Here is an 18,860-nt window from a genome sequence, read left to right as displayed (position 1 = left end):
ATTCAGGATACCTCATGAGGAGTTCTAATCTTTCTCTATAATACATGTAAAATTGTAGTCTTGAGTCTTTCCCCCTTTGTGCTTAGCACTTTCTAGCCCAAAATATGTATAAATGAGTATGTCATTTCCACGCTCAGTTAAAATATGTGACAATGGGGCGTTTTCCCTGTTTTTGCTTTCTGCCTTTTTTTAGGATATGGATAAGTCTGACATTCACAGAGATTTATTAAGTTCATGCGAAATGAATGGAGCTCACCTGCAAGGAGGGAATAGAGGACAACGTAATTTAAAAGATTCACTAATGTCAGCTCAAGATATCCCCAGCACTCATTCATTATCACTGAACAGGATCAGAAATTTACTTGAAACTCCATGTTAAAAATGAAACCAAACCAAACAAACAAAAATTAACTAAAGGGGAAGTTATTGCTTGATCATGCTAGGGCCTAATTTTGGAGACAAAAAGAAAAGATCTGTTCCTAAAATTGGCAAAACCAAAAAAAAAAAAAAAAAAAAAAAAAAAAAAAAAAAAAAAACAATCCATAAGACTGATGAAAGAGACCTGTAGGAAACAGAGGGCACACGGGGCTGTTCACATTTAAAGGGCATGGTCCTGATGCAGCTGTGCAGTAAGGCCTACAAGGCTAATGTTGAACATGGGGCTGGTCTATGACTCAGTAAAAGACGCGTGGAACCATATGCCCAGGGAACCCAACATTAAGTAGTGACCTAAGCTGTTCTGTAACTATTCCTGGCAGCATGCTGTCTCTGTGTGGGTTTTTTTTTTTTTTATTTTTAATAAGTATGGACAGATGCCTTCACCAAACCCAGCCTTGTCCCTATTCGTCAATCTGCAGATCTATGTGTCTACCTCAGTGTGAACATCTGTCCATCAACATATGTGTCTTTTGCCTGCCTGTGTGTGGCCCAGTTGTGCTGGCATGTGCCTGGGTACCTGCTGGAATTTGCCAGCTTAGTGGCCTTCATCCACAGTAAGTAAAGCATACATTATCTGTCCAGAGATCTGAACAATCTCTTTAAGCTTCCAGGTTCCCTTGACCCCCATCTTTTCCTGACTTTGGTACTTGAATCTCACAAGACCCCTGCATTGGATTCCATTTTCTTATCTTTCCTAATTAACAAATGACAGATATGATGACAGATTATCAATCTCTCCAACATCTATTTGTGCAATAGATATTTGACCCAGAAGCCCCGGCTGAAGCTCTCATTTCGTCTTGCAAAATTCAGTCTCCAGACAACAGCTTGAGCTTGATCTGCTCACGGCATTCCCCCTTGGATTATACAGAGTCACTGTTTCCAGAGACTAAAGGGAAAGTTACTCAATTTAACTACATGGAGTGGACCCACTCCAACCATGTGGAATAGATATTCGGGTGTCTTGTGGAGAGCTTGGATTCTGGCATGCAAAAATAAATCAATAGCCTATGCTCTATGAGATGCCATTTCTGAATTGGGCTGTTTATATGAGTAGGCGAGATAAATTTAAAAGGTAAGTGGGGCTTCTGAGTTCGTCCCTCAAATTTACTCCTGTAGCAGGAGAGACTTATGCAGATAAAGGAACTACCCTAAGCTCCCAGGGCAGCTTATGACACAGCTTCAGTAGAATCTGCCTTCTGACCCATTTGTCAAACAAACCCTGCTTTAGCTAGTGCTGTTGTCATTCGCTCCAGCTGGAGACACGAGCTCCATCTTCCTTATCCCTTAGGAGGTAAAATATATTCAGTGTACTTCAAAACCATCTCCTGAACAATTCATGCACCTCACAGGCATCTTCTTACGGGTCTTAGGGTGCCTTACCGGTCTCCTAACAACCACACATGGTTCACCTGCACCCCACTAAAAGTCTTCTAATGCCATTTCCTATTCTTTTCTTTTCACAGGATTATTTTATTAGTTTTATGTATATGCACTTATGTGTGTGTTTGTTCGAAGACAGGCCATGTGTGTGTGTGCTTGTGAGTACAGAAGAGCATCAGGAGCTGAAGTTACAGGTATGAGCAGTTACTGGTGCTAGGAATGAGTCCTAGTCCTCTGGAGGAGCAGCAAGTGCTTTTACCTGCTGAACCATCTCCCCAGAACTTTCCCCGGTTTTCTTCCCCCCTCCTATTTCTAAGATTTAGTTTTAAGTTTTTAAAGTGTGTGTGTGTGTGTGTGTGTGTGTGTGTGTAAGTGTATATGAGTGTAGATGCCCAGAGGCATTGAATCCCTCTGAAATCGGAGTGAAGGGTAGTTGTAAGCCATCTAAAATAGGTGCTAGGAACTGAACTCAGGTGCTCTGGAAGAGGAGCAAGTGTTCTTAATGGCTGCGCCATCTCTCTAACCTTGTTTCCTTTTAAAAATTCACCTTTTCCTATTTTCCACAATGTAATGGTGTCCTTTTTGGTAAAGACATCCAATAATCAATTCCTCAACAATCAATCCTCAGTCTGTTTTGAGAATAGCTGTGTGCACTGATTTGCTTATTTATTTATTTTTATTCTACAATGTAACAATTCCAGCCTGGCTTTCCAGCCTTCCCATCATTCCTTAGCCACAACCTATCTTCCAAATCTCCATGGCATTAGGACTTGATTTGTGCACATGGCACAGGAAAAAAGCTACCAGTATCTTATATAAGATGCACATGTGAATTCCTTTTACATTAAAGACAGCTGAGAAGTAGGAATAGCAGAACAATGTAGTAATGTTGTCAGTGGCTAGAGCCTCTTCCATTTTACTACCCTACATATGTGGCTTGCATTTTTTATTTTCTATTTTTTTCAGCGCTGGACCTCACACATATTAGACAAGCTTTCTCCAAATGAGTAATAATGGCAGCCCACTGTTTCTGTTATCAGCATATATTAATTATATATTATTAGGTAACAATGGCCTTCATTATAACATATTCATATATGTATGGAATAGATTCCAATAATCTCCATCTCCCTTTACTTTTTCTTATCCTCCCTGCCACTCCCGCTGATTTCTTTACTCTTTCTAAATTTCTCCTCTACTTTCTTGTCTCTTCTTGACAATGCAATGAATTTTGTTAGAATTACTTACTGGAGCATGGATATAGTGTGGGAATCTTACCATAGCTACACCACTGAAGAAAATGTCTCTGCTTCCTCTAGGAACCATTAACTGCCTATAGAGTCTCAAGTTACTGAGCTCCAGAAAAAGACAGAATGCAGAGAGCATTCGGAAGGAGCAGCATTTTCTTATCTCGATTTCCTGTCATTTTTCCATTCGTCTTCACTTGACAATTTTAACTCTCAGGACCAAGACTCCACACTACACTGAAAGAAATGGGGTTTATTACTTCTATTTGGATAAGCCAAAATTTTAGCTACAAAAGCATACTATACAAAGATATCTGGTATAAACAGAGAGCAGATCCCAGCAGAACTGACTGACAGTTGGCTCAGTGGCATGGAACAGCGCTGGAGAAGCTGATGTAGACAAGCAGGACCAAAGATGGTAGCGCTAGCCTGAAACCCTGACTGAAAGTGTCTCTGAGCAGCATTCCCAGCACGTAAGTCGCAGGGGTTTTGGGATTCTGTGGGTTCCTGGCCCCGGAACACTGTTCCCCCCCCCCCCAGGTATGGTTCCTTGTGTGGCGTGAGCTGTGTGACACTAGCCTTTGTTTCTCATTAATTCGCGAAATTCTCCCTCGGCATTACACTTTGCAAAATGTGAGGACTGGACTTTACCACGCACCTTCCTCTCCAGGCGGCAGACCCATTGCCTTTTCTCCAGATGGTCTTCATAGGCTAGCCAAAGAGGAGACTGGGCTGGCCATCTGTTTCCTGTTGCCTTTTTAAGTTACCGAGCCATTCAGCAAGGCTGACATAGCCCAGGGTACCAGCTGTCAGTCCCAGCTGCCCCCAGTTGGCCTCGCCCTTTGTCATAGTAGGCAGGATAGGACAGGGGCCATGTTCAAAACAGTTTGACACTCAGGAGGAAAGATGGTTTGTTTCTCATTCATTCCAACCAGCTTGCCTTATGGCAAATATAAAAGATGCTTCCACGTACATAATGTCCGCACACTGGAGGTGGTGGTAGTGATTTTGGGGAGAGAACAGGCAAGGACTGATTGGGTAGACAAAACTGAATGTAACATAATTTACATTTAATGTATCAGTAAGCAATTTGATCATAACTTGCGATTTACCCTCATGTTTTGGTTTGCTTTCTATTCTTTCTAATTACACATTTATTTATTTACATTAACAAAATAAAGATACATTGTCGGTAGAAGTTTTATACATACAGCTAGAAAACTAAGATGATCACCTACTATACTGCACATCATAAATAAAACTACTGTTAAGTGTTAAGTGTCTGTTCAATACTCTGTACAGACAAATGCCTTGACTACACCTTCTCTTGGGCTTTATTTCTTAACATCACAATATCAAACATTAAGTACTTTCAATGAGTTACATCATTGTGTATGACTGTAGCAGAATTCATGTGACCATTCTCTAATTGTTGGATGGTTTTTTTTTTTTCCATTTTGTTACTATTTTAGGTCATTCCATTAAAGCCACATATAAACCACATTTAAAGTATGTCTAATTCCTTTGCATAGGATGGAGATATCAATTCTAACAAGTTAGTGCACTGTTAAATTGCCTCAAGAAGACTATTAGTGCCTTTACTGCCTTCAGCAGGAGATTGCCTGCTCACCGTCCTTCCTTCCTTCCTCCCTTCATTCCTTCCTCCCTTCCTTCCTTCATTCCTTCTTTCTTCCCTCCCTCGCTCTCTCCTTCCTATCTTTCTTCCTTTCTGATGCCTCTTTTTTTCTTTCACAAGAGCCATCACTGAAGGATAGATGTGAGCTACAGAGGCTAAGTCTGATACAAAGAGCCAGACACTCATTTCTGCCAGGTTCCCATAGTGACCTGGAGTGTAATCTGAACCTGACTCAGCAGGAGGAATGGATGCTGATGATGCTTCATCCTGTGCCTGAAAGGGATCCACAGAGCTCTGCATCCCAGGTGGTGCTCCCCTTTGAACAATCTCTATTTCCATTAGCCAGCTCTGTGGGGATCATGGCTGGCTCTGGGTCTTTAATGGCTCCTTTCAGTGGCCAGGTGGTCACCCCTACAGGGAAGAGCACAAGTGCTTGAATTGTTAGCCCAAGTTGGGCATGGAGTTGGGCATGGTGGCTGGCTCTCAGAATAGATTCCTCAGGGGTGCTGGTATTCTGTTGAGCATGCAGGCTGCTTCATGAGTGAGGGTCACACACCAGCCTTCTGTGAACTTGAAGAGATGATTTAGAATGCCCTGAGGTGGTGCTGTACAAACATGTTAGACTGTTGTTCCACCACCCAGCAGCTTCAGATTTATGTTTATTGAGCCTTTTAAGTATCCAGCTTATCAGTATAGCCTGTTCACCTCCTGCCTGGCATAAACATACTGTCTTCCTTGTGACAAACCAATTCTTGCCAATTCTGGCTCTAGTCTAATTCCTTCAAGTAACATGCATTGGTAATCCCGGGCTGTATTTTTCTCTGTCTTTATTTTTTTTTATTGCTCTGTAAAATTATAAATGTTAGGTCCACAAAAATTATCACTGATGCCAAACATTTATTTTGTCATTTTATCATCTACACATCTACTTCTCCCAAACTTGTCTAGATAAGCAAGCCTGGTAGCTTCAACAACATCACAGTCTTGTAGAAAAGAAACTTGAATCTTTTCTTTCATACCTTTCTTCTATTCCAGACCTTTCTATGAGCTCTGGCTGCTCCTGGCAAGCATCCACTTCATTTTCTAGGCAAAGCACAACATAAACGTCTGTCCTACCCAGATCTGAATCTGTTCCAGCATTCCCTGTCTAAACAACACCCTATGACCTCCCTTCTTGTTGTACCAATCCCAGATTCAACATTTCTGTTGCTCAGATCTGTCCACTTATAGCCATTTTTTCTAGCAGTCTTGCTGTGTCCTCCTGGCCAGCTTAGGCTGAACTTACCATACGACTTTCTTCAATTGATAGCATGACTAATGCAGTCTTTGCAAAACCCTAGTTAAACCCTGCCATGCTCTGTAGTCTTGTATTAAATTAACGTGTTTTTTTTTTTAATCCTATAAAGTTGTAATATTGTGGCAAATATATAGACAGTTTACCTTTTAATTCACTCAGTGGCATTAAATACATTGTATTTAATGTAATGTAATTGTACAGTCGTCACCATTAATTCTCAAACCTTTCATTACCTCTAGACAAAGCTCTGTATCCATTTTCAAGGACTTTTCCTCCACAGCTCCTGTAATCTCTAAACTATTATACTTCCCACCTAGGAGTTTGTCTCTTGTACCTATTTTGTGCTAAAAGTCTCATAGAATATTTAAACTTTCTATTCAGGCATATTTGCTTAGCATGTTTCCAAGGTTCATCTTTGCTGTAGCATGTATCACATTTTTTTTTTTTTTGATTATGGAATAGCATTCAGTTGCAGAAATACATGGTATTTGTTGATCCAGTCATTTGCAGATGGATATTGCTCCCTCTTTCGGCTCGCATGAGTATTGCAGTATTGATGTTTGGCACACAAGTCTCCATTTTTAATTCTCTTCCCTTTTATTGAACATTTTTAAAGCAAGCTTAAGAACCTGTCCTATTATATAAAGTTTTGCATTATGCAGCCACTGCCCCTCTGCTTCCCAGGATTTTCTTCTCTCTGTATCCTCTCTCTCTTCTTCAGAATTCTCATGTGCAAGGTTTCTTCCTATGCTGGGGCTGTGGCACAGCTGTTCGATATGCCGGTTGCCCACTTCCTTCCAGCATGTCAATGATTTCTTATCTCCACATCTTCATTGAAGTGCTATTTCTCTCAGAAGGGTTCCCTTCCCCTATCTCCCTCCCTTTCTTTTCTCTTCTTCCCTTTCTTATTTGTTCAGAATGGAAATAATGTTTACCTGAAAGCAACATTAGTTATAACTGGTATCACAGTAACAATACAAACTTAGAGACAGGAATTTCCACTCAGCTGTGTCACTGCTTCCGAATAAATAAGGTTGTTTCTTTTTTTTTTCCTTCGAAGTCACAGGAACAACTAGAAATGGTAAAGACATAGTGTTGAAATTTGGTTGGAAAGCTAATTAATTAAACCTCCATGCTATTCAACAGAATTCCAAAAAAAAAAAAAAAAAAAAAAAAAAAAAAAAAAAAAAAAAAAAAAAAAAAAAGAAAAGAAAAGAAAAGAAAGAAAGAAAGAAAGAAAGAAAAGCAAAAGGAAAGTTGACTTCCCACTGAGATGCAGTGCTTCAGACTCACCAGCACTGACCAGAAGACATTAGCCTCGCTAGAGCTGAGACGTACAATTCAGAAGTCCTTTACTCAGTCTCTGTGCATCTTTTCTCACAGTCCAAGACCTGCAAAGACCTGCAGGTGTATCGGGTGTGTCCTACCATCAGCGACCATAACTGTGGTGACAGTCCAAATGTTTGTCTCTGTTTGTCTCCATAAATAGCACACGACAAGGGTAATGTACTCGGCTCTTAAGTCTTCTGATTCACTTCCTGCCTCTTGCTGCATGTCTGCACGGAAACCACCGTGCTAAATCCTTCCCTCGGGTCTGTTGACCTGACTTTGGAGGAACTATGAGGCAGCTGTGCTGGCAAGTGAGAAATTGTTGCTGTCTGGGCCTTTCTAGTATCCTGTCCAGCCTTCCCACCAGCCATTCCTATCTGGCGGAAGCACATCCTGAGAAGGCAGGGCAAAAAATCAAAATTTTAAAATAAAAGAAGCCAGTCAGACAGAGAGGTGAGCCCACATCTTTCTCCCTCATAACTCTGCAACTCAGCTACCTGAGAAAGCAGCTCTGACCTTGAAGTCTAGATTCCCACCCCGGTGTCTCAGGACACTGCGTTTTGCTGATTGTTCCTCCGGAACAACTTGCTTTTACAGGCAGCTCTTCAAGAAGTCCCATTTCAAGACTATTAAACCCCTGCTCCTGTTCTTCCTACTGAGTCCTGGTGAGTTCCTCTTGCTAGAAGTTCAAGTATTTGTTAAAAGAAGACATGGTGGAAACACTGTGCTTTTGTTTCTGTTTTTGTTTTTCTGAATCCTAGTACATCTCATAAGGGCTCTTCTTTTATTTCTCACTTAAGCTTACAATTATTCATGTTCCAGTTTATGTTATAAGAAGAATACCTTAAGCCATAATAATAAAAACACAAAGATTCCAGAATTCAAGGGGCATCTCTTAATAGCCTGAGTCTTTTTCCTTGGCAATAACTATGTCATCATAGCTTCTATGACATATCCATTGTCAGAAACCAGAAGATGATTAAACACGTCCATTGTTCAATATGTTCAACACCGACTTACATGATGTCATAGCAATTCCACTCGGAGGTGCCAACCCAAAAGGGATGAAAACTGTGTCCACACGAGTACTCACACTAGAGGGTCCATAAGAATCTATTTTGCTTGTGAGCCTAGCCTTTAACAGCTGAGACGTCTCTCCAGACAGTTCAAAGAATCTAAAGCTGAAGTAACACATATGCTTTCTTCAGCCAGTAAGTGAATAGGTAAGATTTGTGTACTCATGTAATGGAACGTTATAAAACAAATGGCCGATAGATACATGGCCCACCAATAGCAAAGGAACACACATTGTGCACTTTCATCTAGCCAAAGGCCCGAAAGAGCTCAGTACATTCAGAAGTAGATTAGTGGTTCCCAGGGTTAGGCAGCTGGACAAATGGACAGTGAAGGAAGTGGTTATGAGGCTTCTCCTGAGTTATAAAAAATGTTCTAAAAATCACGACAGTGATGATCATACACCTTCAAAAATATTTTTAAAATACTCAAAAATCAAAAGCATGAAAAACTAAAAAAAAATATCCAAACCCGCTAAATTTTGTGTGTTTTTAAAAAAAGGTTTATTTTATTTTTATGAGTACACTGCAGCTGTCTTCAGACACACCAGAAGGGGGCATCAGATCCCATTACTAATGGTTGTGAGCCACCATGCGGTTGCTGGGATTTGAACTCAGGACCTCTGGAAGAGCAGTCAGTGCTCTTAACCACTGAGAGATTTCTCCAACCTGAATTTTGTGTTTTAAAAATAGCTTCTATTACCTGAAGTATATACCAATAAAAGTGGTTTTTTTATCATTAAAAAATAACAGATGGTGTGCTTCAAACTAGCTGTCTGGATTTAACGCATGGCCTCCTCATTTCCTAGTAATGTGGTCCTGAGCATGGTGCTTTATTTTCCAGATAATAATGGTAGCTACATGACGTGATATGTTATGAGGAAGAATATGTGACTTAGACTGGGCCTTGTGGCATGCACTTGCAATCCCAGCACTCAGGAGGCCAAGGTGAGAGGATCACAAGTGGAAAGACAGCCTGCGTTGCATGGTAAGACCCTGTCTGCACAAACACACAGAACTAAGTAGCATATAGCAAATAAATGGGCCAGAATGTTGCTAAGTCTTGTGCACATAAAGCTTATGTAAGGATCTGGAACTTAGTAAATTTTCAAGAATTGCAGCATTTTTTAGGAGTGTTTACTCACTGTCCTGGAAGGGTCCTTTTGCAGTTACCCGTCTTCCTATATAAGCACTATGTTCAGCTGACTGAGCCTCAGGTAAAGGGCTCACACCTCACTCATTGTTGTCTTATCATTTATCTTGCTAGTCATTGGTCTCTGGTTCCCTCTTTCTTAACAGAAATTGCTTTCATCTTGATTTTAATCTGTAAAATAGATTGTTTTTTGCAACTACTACGCTTATTAAGTTATGAATCGCTGCAGGAAATTTCACTTTGCTCAGGATTGCTTTATCACCTTTACATGTGAGAACTAGACAGGCTTAGTGATGGATATCTGAAGACACAATGAGGGTGGAATTGTTTGTGGGGGCAGGGCAAGCACATAATCAGAACACGGCTGTCCAGTAGTAAGTACACCCAAGCTAGACCATGTCCTGTTCTTGACTACGTGCCTCATGGCCACAAAGGATATAGAGGATAAAGACTGAGTACACTGGATGAAGATCCGACAAAGAAGCTACTCTTAGATGTTGTAAGACCACCAAGTGTCTGCACTTATGTTAACTATTTAACTTGGTAAAACTCTTTTATTTAAATAGTAAACCTTGCCTGCTTGCTTCCTTCCTTCCTTTCTTCCTTCCTTTCTTTATTGAGACAGGTTTAACTTTGTAGCTCTGGTTGTCCTGGAACTAGCTCTGTAGACCAGGCTGGCCTTGAACTCACAGAGATCCCCCAACTTTGTCTCCTGAGTCCTAGGACTAAAGGCATGAAATACTATGCCTGGCAATAAAGCTTAATTTATAAATTAGGTAAAAAACGATTAAAAGTTCAAGCAAATAAAATAATTAGAATAATGTATTATAAAGTTAAGAGAAAATTACTTCTCTGTATCTCTGTCTGTCTGTTTATCTGGGGTGTATGTCATTATAGTATTTACTTAGCATATATAAAACTGGGAGTTCAGTACCCAGCATTGCAAAGAAATATTCTTACGGTGCTGTATGCACAGTATTCTATCAGCAACACAATGCTGGTATACTGAGGAGAATGTCGACTAAGCACTTCTCCTGTATCATGCATTGAACTCTTCTTAGTATATGTTTTGCCGAAGCAAGAATACATTTAACTCTTTTTATCAGCTTATTTTATATTGACATATAACACTTGTATGTGCTTATAATCTGCAGTGAGATAATTCATACATATACATAATGTGTAATGATCAGGTTAAGTTAATTATGTTTTTGTTATTTCGGTGTATTGGAAAACCTTGGATTTCTCTCAAGTAGTTTATATAGTATATTTAGGTAAATGTGATATATATAAAGACCATATTGTAATACAGGACATTAGGAGTTAATTCTTGAAGGCATAGTGACACATGCTTGTAATCCCTACACTTGTGAGGTTGAGATAGGAAGATTACATGCTCAAAGGCAGTCTGGACTACTTAATGAATTTGCAGTGAACTTGGGCATATAGTAATACCCTGGATCAAAACAGAACAGGAAAACAAATGAAGAGTCTGCTCACACAACTGTCTTCTGGTGCCGTATAACCAGTCCCCTCTGACATACTGTTTCCTTTTTTTTTTTTAACAACTTTATTTTAAAAAACAAAGATAAATGTACAAATTTTAAGCATTTTGGCATAAAAGTATATGAATACATTTTTGTCAGTGCTTGTGTGTTTTTTTTTTTTTTTAATGTTTGATAGTGTGCATTAAGATCTTACCAGTTACAATGGGCATAGAGTCCATGTAAAAACAGGTTGTAACTTAAGACAGTTTGTTTTGTATCTTGCGTCAGCCACAAATGTACATATAAAGGATTCAAGACTAGACTATGCATTTGATCAATTACTTCTATATAAAGTTTTTAGTATTTCACTTCTTTTCTTTTCTTTTTTTTTTTTTTTTTTATTAAGAACAAAATATAACTGGCTGGCTTACTGGTTCTGAGGTTCAGTTTTTTTTTTTTTTTTGTTTGTTTGTTTTGTTTTGTTATCTTTTGTTCTTGAACTTCACACAGTTTGTGAGTTGTTTCTGGGGCAGTCCGGGCCTCTGGGGTTAGCATCCCACTATCAGTGACTGCATATTATATCTGTTCTTTTGTGACTGGGTTATCTCACTCAGGATGATATTCTCTAGATGCAGCCATTTTCTTAAGAATTTGGTTAAGTCATTGTTTCTGATGGCTGAGTAGTATTCCATTGTGTAAATGTACCACAATTTTTGTATCCATTCATCTACTGAAGGACATCTGGGTTCTTTCCAGCTTCTGGCTATTATAAATAGAGCTGCTATGAACATTGTGGTGCATATATCTTTGCTGTATATTGGAGTGTCTCTGGGGTATATGCCCAGAAGTGGAATAGCTGGGTCTTCAGGTAGTATTATGTCCAATTTTCTGAGGTATCGCCAGACTGATTTCCAGAGTGGTTGTATCAGTTTACAACCCCTCCAACAGTGGAGAAGTGTTCCTCTTTCTCCGCAACCTTGCCAGCATCTGCTGTCATCTGAGTTTTGGATGGTGGCCAATCTGACTGGTGTGAGGTGGAATCTCAGGGTTGTTTTGATTTGCATTTCCCTGATGGCTAAGGATGTCGAGCACTTCCTTAGATGTTTCTCAGCCATTATATATTCCTCAGTTGAGAACATTTTGTTTAGCTCTGTACCACATTTTTTAATAGGGCTGTTTGATTCTCTGATGTCTAGCTTTTTTAGTTCTTTGTATACCTTGGATATTAGGCCTCTATCTGTTGTGGAGTTGGTAAAGATCTTTTCCCATTCTGTTGGCTGCCATTTTGTTTTCTTGACAATGTTCTTAGCCTTACAGAAACTTTGCAATCTCATTAAGTCCCATTTGTTAATCTTTGACCTTAGAGCTTGAGCCATTGGTGTTTTGTTCAGAAAATTTTCTCCTGTGCCTATGTGTTCTAAGGTTTTTCCTACTTTCTCATCTAATAGTTTCAGTGTATCTGGTTTAATGTGGAGATCTTTGATCCACTTACACTTGAGCTTTGTACAAGGAGATAAGAAAGAGTCTATTTTCATTCTTTTGCATGCTGAGTGCCAGTTGGACTAGCACCATTTGTTGAATAGGCTGTCCTTTTTCCATTGAATGTTTACGGCTCCTTTGTCAAAAACCAGGTGACCATATACATGAGGGCTCATTTCTGGATCTTCTATTCTATTCCATTAATCCACGTGCCTATTTCTGTACCAGTACTATGCAGTTTTCAGCACAATTTCCTTGTAATATAGCTTAGGCTTCATCCCTGGGATGCAGGGATGCTTTAATATAAGAAAGTCCATTAATGTAATCCACCATATAAACAAACTCAAAGAACAAAATCACATGGTCATCTCACTAGATGCTGAGAAAGCATTTGACAAAATTCAACACCCCTTCATGTTAAAAGTCCTGGAAAGAACAGGAATTCAAGGTCTATACCTAAACATAATAAAAGCAATGTACAGCAAACCAACAGCCAACATCAAACATAATGGTGGGAAACTTGAAGCAATCCTACTAAAATCAGGGACTCGACAAGGCTGCCCACTCTCCCCCTACCTATTCAACATAGTACTGGAAGTCCTGGCTGGAGCAATTAGACAGCAAAAGGAGATCAAGGGGATACAAATCGGAAAGGAAGAGGTAAAAACATCACTCTTTCCAGATGACATGATAGTGTACTTAAGTGACCCCAAAAATTCCACCAGAGAACTCCTACAGCTGATAAACAAGTTCAGCAAAGTGGCTGGATACAAAATTAACTCAAACAAATCAGTAGCCTTCCTATACTCAAAGGACAAACATGTGGAGAAAGAAATTAGGGAAAAGATACCCTTCACAATAGTCACAAAAACTATGAAATACCTTGGTGTGACTCTAACTAAGCAAGTGAAGGACCTGTATGACAAGAACTTCAAACCCCTAAAGAAGGAAATAGAGGAAGATCTCAGAAAATGGAAAGATCTCCCATGCTCATGGATTGGAAGGATCAACATTTTAAAAATGGCCATCCTACCAAAAGCAATATAAAGATTCAATGCAATCCCCATCAAAATTCCAACCCAGTTCTTCATTGAGTTGTAAAGATCAATGTGCAATTTCATATGGAATAACAAAAGACCTAGAATAGTGAAATCCATCCTCAACAACAAGAAAACATCTGCGGGAATTACTATCCCTGGCATACTGTTTGCTACTCTTTAATTTTATGAAAACTGATCACTCTCCAGTTTTATATTATCAGCTTGAGTTTTGCTTCTGCACATGAGAAAGCACACACACGGTATTTGTCTTTCTGTATTTGAAACATGACAGTTAACATAGTGTCTTCCAGTTTATCCCTGTTGTTACAGAAGACAGTATTTTTAACAGATGAATAATGTCCCAGGGAAGATTTCCACACTTTAAAATGTCAATTGTTCCATTGATGGACATCTTGGACGATTTTGTACCATGGTTATCATAAATAAAGCTTTAGTAAGCCGAGTCATTCTTTTATTTCCTCCCTCTCTCTCCTCCTTCCTCCTTGGGCTTTGTGTATATAGGCTGGGCCTGAAATCTGTGTGCAGTCCAGGTAGCTGCAAATTTATGATCCTCTTGCCTCGGCCTTCCAAGTATTGGAATAAAAAGTACATGTTACCACCTTAACTTGCAGATAGTAAAATTAATTTTATTTATTTATTTTTTTAAAGATTCATGTATTGTTTGTATGTGAGTTCACTGTAGCTGTCTTCAGGCACACAAGAAGAGGGCATCTGATCCCATTACAGATGGTTGTAAGTGACCATGTGGTTGCTGGGAACTGTACTCAGGACCTCTGAAAGAGCAGTCAGTGCTCTTAACCACTGAGCAGTTCCTCCAGCCCATGGTTTTTATTTATTTTGAATATATAACTACTAGTAGTTAAGTCCTATTATACTTTTATTTTAATTGCTTGGGAAACTTTTCTTCTATTCTCTATAACTCTCGTAATCTACTTTTTCTCTCAACTATGTATAATCATTCCTTTTTTATGGCTGGGCATGTAGCTCAGCCAGGACAATGCTACTTAGCATACATAAGGCCACAGATTTTCTCCCTAGCACTACATAAACCAAGTGTGGTAGCTCACACCTCCAACACCAGCACTTAGAAGGTGGGGGCAGAAATTCAAGGCTATCCTGGGCTATCTAGGAAGCATAAGCTTGGCCTGGGCTGGTGATCATATTAAAAATATTCTTTCCCAGATCTGCCTGCTGTCCCTCAGCAGACTGCTAATCCTGGGAACACAGCCAGTCTCACCTGATTTCCCATTCCTGGCTCACTCTCAGTACCTGCTGTTTACCTGCTGTTTACACCTCTTAAGCTGCCGGGGAACAGCATTGCCAACAGAGTCTAGCATCTTGAATCTGAGCCCCAGCACACAATACACCAGATCCCCAGAGGCAAGCCACGAGGCTTGGGCACGATGCAAAGATGCTGGCAGGCAGCTACCCAAGTACAAGAGTGGCAGCGGTTTAAGTGGTGTTGGGAAAAGTGCTCTCACGATCCAGATGACCCACCACTGCTTCGTGAAAGACCATAACCCCACTATCCAGGATTCCTTCCGGAAGGAAGTGGTCCTGGACAACAGAGGCTACATTCTAAATGTGCTAGATACAGCTAGGGAGGATATTCACCGGGCCCTGTGTGACCAGTGCTTGGCCGCTGGTGATGGTGTGCTGGGCGTCTTTGCTCTTGATGACCTCTCATCTCTGGACCAGCTGCAGCAGATATGGTCCACCTGGAACCCTCACCACAAGCAGCCTATGGTGCTAGTGGGCAGCATGTGTGGACCACTGCTGGAGATGCTCACGCAGCTGCAGCAGTCCTTGCTAACAGGTTGGGAGCCCCCTTAGTGAAGACTTCAGCCAAGACACCGGAAGGTGTAGAGGACGCCTTTGCTCTGCTTGTGCGTGAGATTCCGAGGGCCCAGGAAGCTGTGGCTGAGTCAAGCAAGAAGACCCGACATCACAAAGTCGACTGTAGCTGTGGCTGCTCTGTAGCGTGAAGACCGTAGTCCAGCAAACTGACCCTTGTCTCATGTCAAGGTGACAATTCTCTTGTCATACGATTCCTCTCCCAGACCAAGTAAGTTACCACGGACACCTTTTTATTGTCATTTGGTGGTAACGTGGGGTATCCCTCATTGGCTGTGTTCTGTGAAACTCTATGCAAAATTAAATAAATGTTCTCAGGAAAAAAAATTCTTTCCCCGCGTCTTCATCTGAACTTAGTTTTGATTATAGCCAGTCTAATTAGTGAGATGGTATTCCATTGTGGTTTTGATTTTTCTTTCTTTGATATTAGTGTTGAGCATTGTCTGTCATGATGCCTGCAGAAGAAAAAGATGGAGCAACAGAGAGGAATCCTCAGCAGTACAAATATTGTACTTGGAATTATGAGCTTGTAGAGATATGGGCACAAGTGGATGTGGTTAGGAGTGCATGATTGTTAGTGGTTCTATTTTAAAAACATTTTCATTATTATTGATCCTGTATATCTGAGTGTCTCAAGTGTGAGTGTGGGGGCTTACTTGTGCCGAGCATACCTGTGGAAGACAGAGGAGAACCTCTGGAATTGGTTCAATCCTGTGGGTTGGTGTCCTGCTTGGAAAGGAATGGCACCCATAGGCTCATAGATATTGAATGCTTAGTCATTAGAGAAAAGGATTAAAAGGTGTGGCCTTGTCGGAGAAAAAGTATCACTGAAGGAAGGCTTTTGGGTTTCGGAAGCTCCATCCAAGCTCGGTGGCTTTTTCTTTCTTCCTGAAGTCTGCAGTTCTGGATGTAGAACTCACAGACACCTCTCCAGCACCGCACTGTTCCCGGCACACTGCCATGTTTCCCAGAATGCTGAAAATCTACTAAACCTCTGAGACTGTAAGCAAGCCCCAATTAAATTCTTTTTCTTGTAAGAATTGTTTCTGTGGCCATGCTATCTTTTCATAGTAATAGACACTGACTATGATAGTTGGGTTCTGGGAACTGAACTGTCAGGGCTGTGTGACAAGCATCTTTCACCCGCTGAACCATCACTCCAACTTTGATCTTATTTTCTTTAATCTTAGAGGAAGAGAATCCAAGGTCATTGAACAGGAGTGGAGACAGAAAGGGTGCCTGCCAGATGCTTGTCAAAGGGGAAAAGGTATTGGCTCAATGCTGTTCTGTAAGAAAATAACTAGGAAAAGTTGTTGAATTTTCTTTTAGACAATATTAAAGGTTCATTGGAAAGATTTTAGGTCACAAATTAAAGCAAAATTCTCTTTCTCTCACATTCTCCCCCTTTCAACCCTCTCTGTTTGTGCTGTGCATTCAACTTTAGCACAGTTACAGGTATGGATCAAGCTAAGTACTAGGTTAATCAATATCTAGGATATCTAGGATTTGTTTTTCCAATAAGTCAATGAGAAAACGTGTTGAGAGGCAGTTGTAGATGTTCACAAGAAACTCACGGACCATGGCCCTTCTGTTCTGAGAAGAGGGAAGCGGGGATTTGAGCGGTGTGACAGACAGTAAATGGTGTTGGGAAATTAAATATGTATTATAGGTACACATTTCCTCTAACCAAAACTGTAAACTGAGAGGAAGTGACAAAGATCTAGCAGCAACCTGTAAAATACTCTTATGCAACAGTAGCCAAAGAACACCATGTACCCAAGGCTTAACCAAAAGCACACCTTCTGTTTAACTTTTTTTTCATTCATTAATTAATCTATTTACTTTACACCATTATTGCACTCCCTTCTCTTCCTGGTCCCCCATTCACAACCCCTCCTTCATCCCCTTTTCCTCAGAGGAGGGGGTGTGGTCCTGGATATCACTCCACCCTGGGACATCAAGTCACTACAGGACTAGTCACATCCTCTCCCACTGAAATCAGACAATGCAGCCCAGATAGGTGAATGGGATCTATAGGCAGGCAATATTTAGGAACAGCCCCCTACTCCAGTTGTTGGGGGACCCACATGAACACCAAGTTTCACATCTGCTACATATCTATGGGGGGCCTAGGTCTAAGCCATGATTGCTCTTTGCTTGGTGGTTCAGTCTCTGGAAGCCCCTAAGGATCCACATTAGCTGACTCTGTTGGTCTTTTTGTGGAGTCCCGATTTCCTTTGTATCACTCAATCCTTCCCCCAACCGTTCCTCAAGTCTCCCATCTAATGTTTGGCTGTGGGTTTCTGTATCCGTTTCACCAGCTGCTGGGTGGAGCCTCTCAAAGGACAGTTATGCTAGGCTTCTGTCTGCAAGCTTAACAGAGTATCATTAATAGTGTCAGGGATTGGTTCTTGCTCATGGGATGGGTCTCAAGTTGGTCCAGTCATTGGTTGCCCATTCGCTTCATCTCTGTTTCATTCTTGTCTCTGCATATCTTATAAGCAGGACACATTTTGGGCAAGTAGGAGTCCTTATCCCTCCACTGGGAGTCTTGCCTATCTATAGGAGGTAGCCACATCAGGCTCCATATCCCTAGCTACTAGGAGTCTCAGCTAGAGTCATCCTCAAACACCTTTTTTAAAATTAATTATTCCATTTGTTTATATCTCAAATGATATTTCACTTTCCAGTTTCCCCTCCAGAACACCCCATCCCACATTCATTCTCCCCTTTGCTTCCATAAGGATGCTCTCCCACTCACCCACCCTCTCCCACCCCACTTCTCCAGCATTGCCCTACACTGGGGCATCAAATCTCCACAGGACCAAGGGCCTCCCCTCCCGTTGCTGTCAGGCAAGGCCATCTTCTGCTACATATGTATCTGGAGTCATGGATCCCCCCTGTATACTCCCTGGTTGGTGGTCCAGCCAGTTGATGTTGTTCTTCCTATGGGGTTGCAATCCTGTTCCACTCCCCTATTTCTTCTGCAGCTCCCCCATGGGGTCCAAGAGCTCAGTCTGATGGCTCCAAGTATCCACATCTGCATTGGCCAGTTGCTGCCTGGATCTCCCAAGGAGCAGCCACACCAGGTTTCTGTCAGCAAGCACCTCTTGACCACAAAAAACAGTGTTGGGTTTGGTGTTTGCAGGGTGGATCTCCAGATGGGGCAGTCCCTGGATAGCCCTTTCTTCAGTTTCTACCCCATATTTTGTCCCCTTTTCCCCCTTTGGACAGAAACATTTCTGGGTTAAAAATATTAAGATGGGTAGATGCCCCCAACCTTCAACCGGAGGCCGTGCCTATCTGCCAGAGGTGGTCTCTACATGTTCTGCCTCCCCCTTCTCTGTCCATTTTAGTTAAGTCATCCCTTAGGGACCTGGGAGCCTCTCTTTTCTTGGTGTCTGGGACACCCCAGTGGCTATC

The 18,860-nt window shown here is 41.1% G+C and overlaps 1 pseudogene across 1 annotated transcript; it reads left to right on the top strand.

The window, feature by feature from the left end:
• The first annotated feature begins 1,448 nt into the window (after window positions 1-1,448).
• LOC308422842 (GTPase ERas-like) lies at window positions 1,449-15,568 on the top strand (annotated as a pseudogene). Its single transcript has 2 exons — window positions 1,449-1,513; window positions 14,885-15,568. The product of its transcript is annotated as a GTPase ERas-like (transcript).
• The last annotated feature ends 3,292 nt before the right edge of the window (window positions 15,569-18,860 follow it).

The sequence above is a fragment of the Micromys minutus genome (genome assembly GCF_963924665.1).
Source record: "Micromys minutus genome assembly, chromosome: 7".
In the NCBI taxonomy this organism is placed as follows: domain Eukaryota; kingdom Metazoa; phylum Chordata; class Mammalia; order Rodentia; family Muridae; genus Micromys; species Micromys minutus.
Note: the sequence above shows the minus strand (reverse complement) of the source record. Positions and strands in the feature narration are given on the sequence as shown.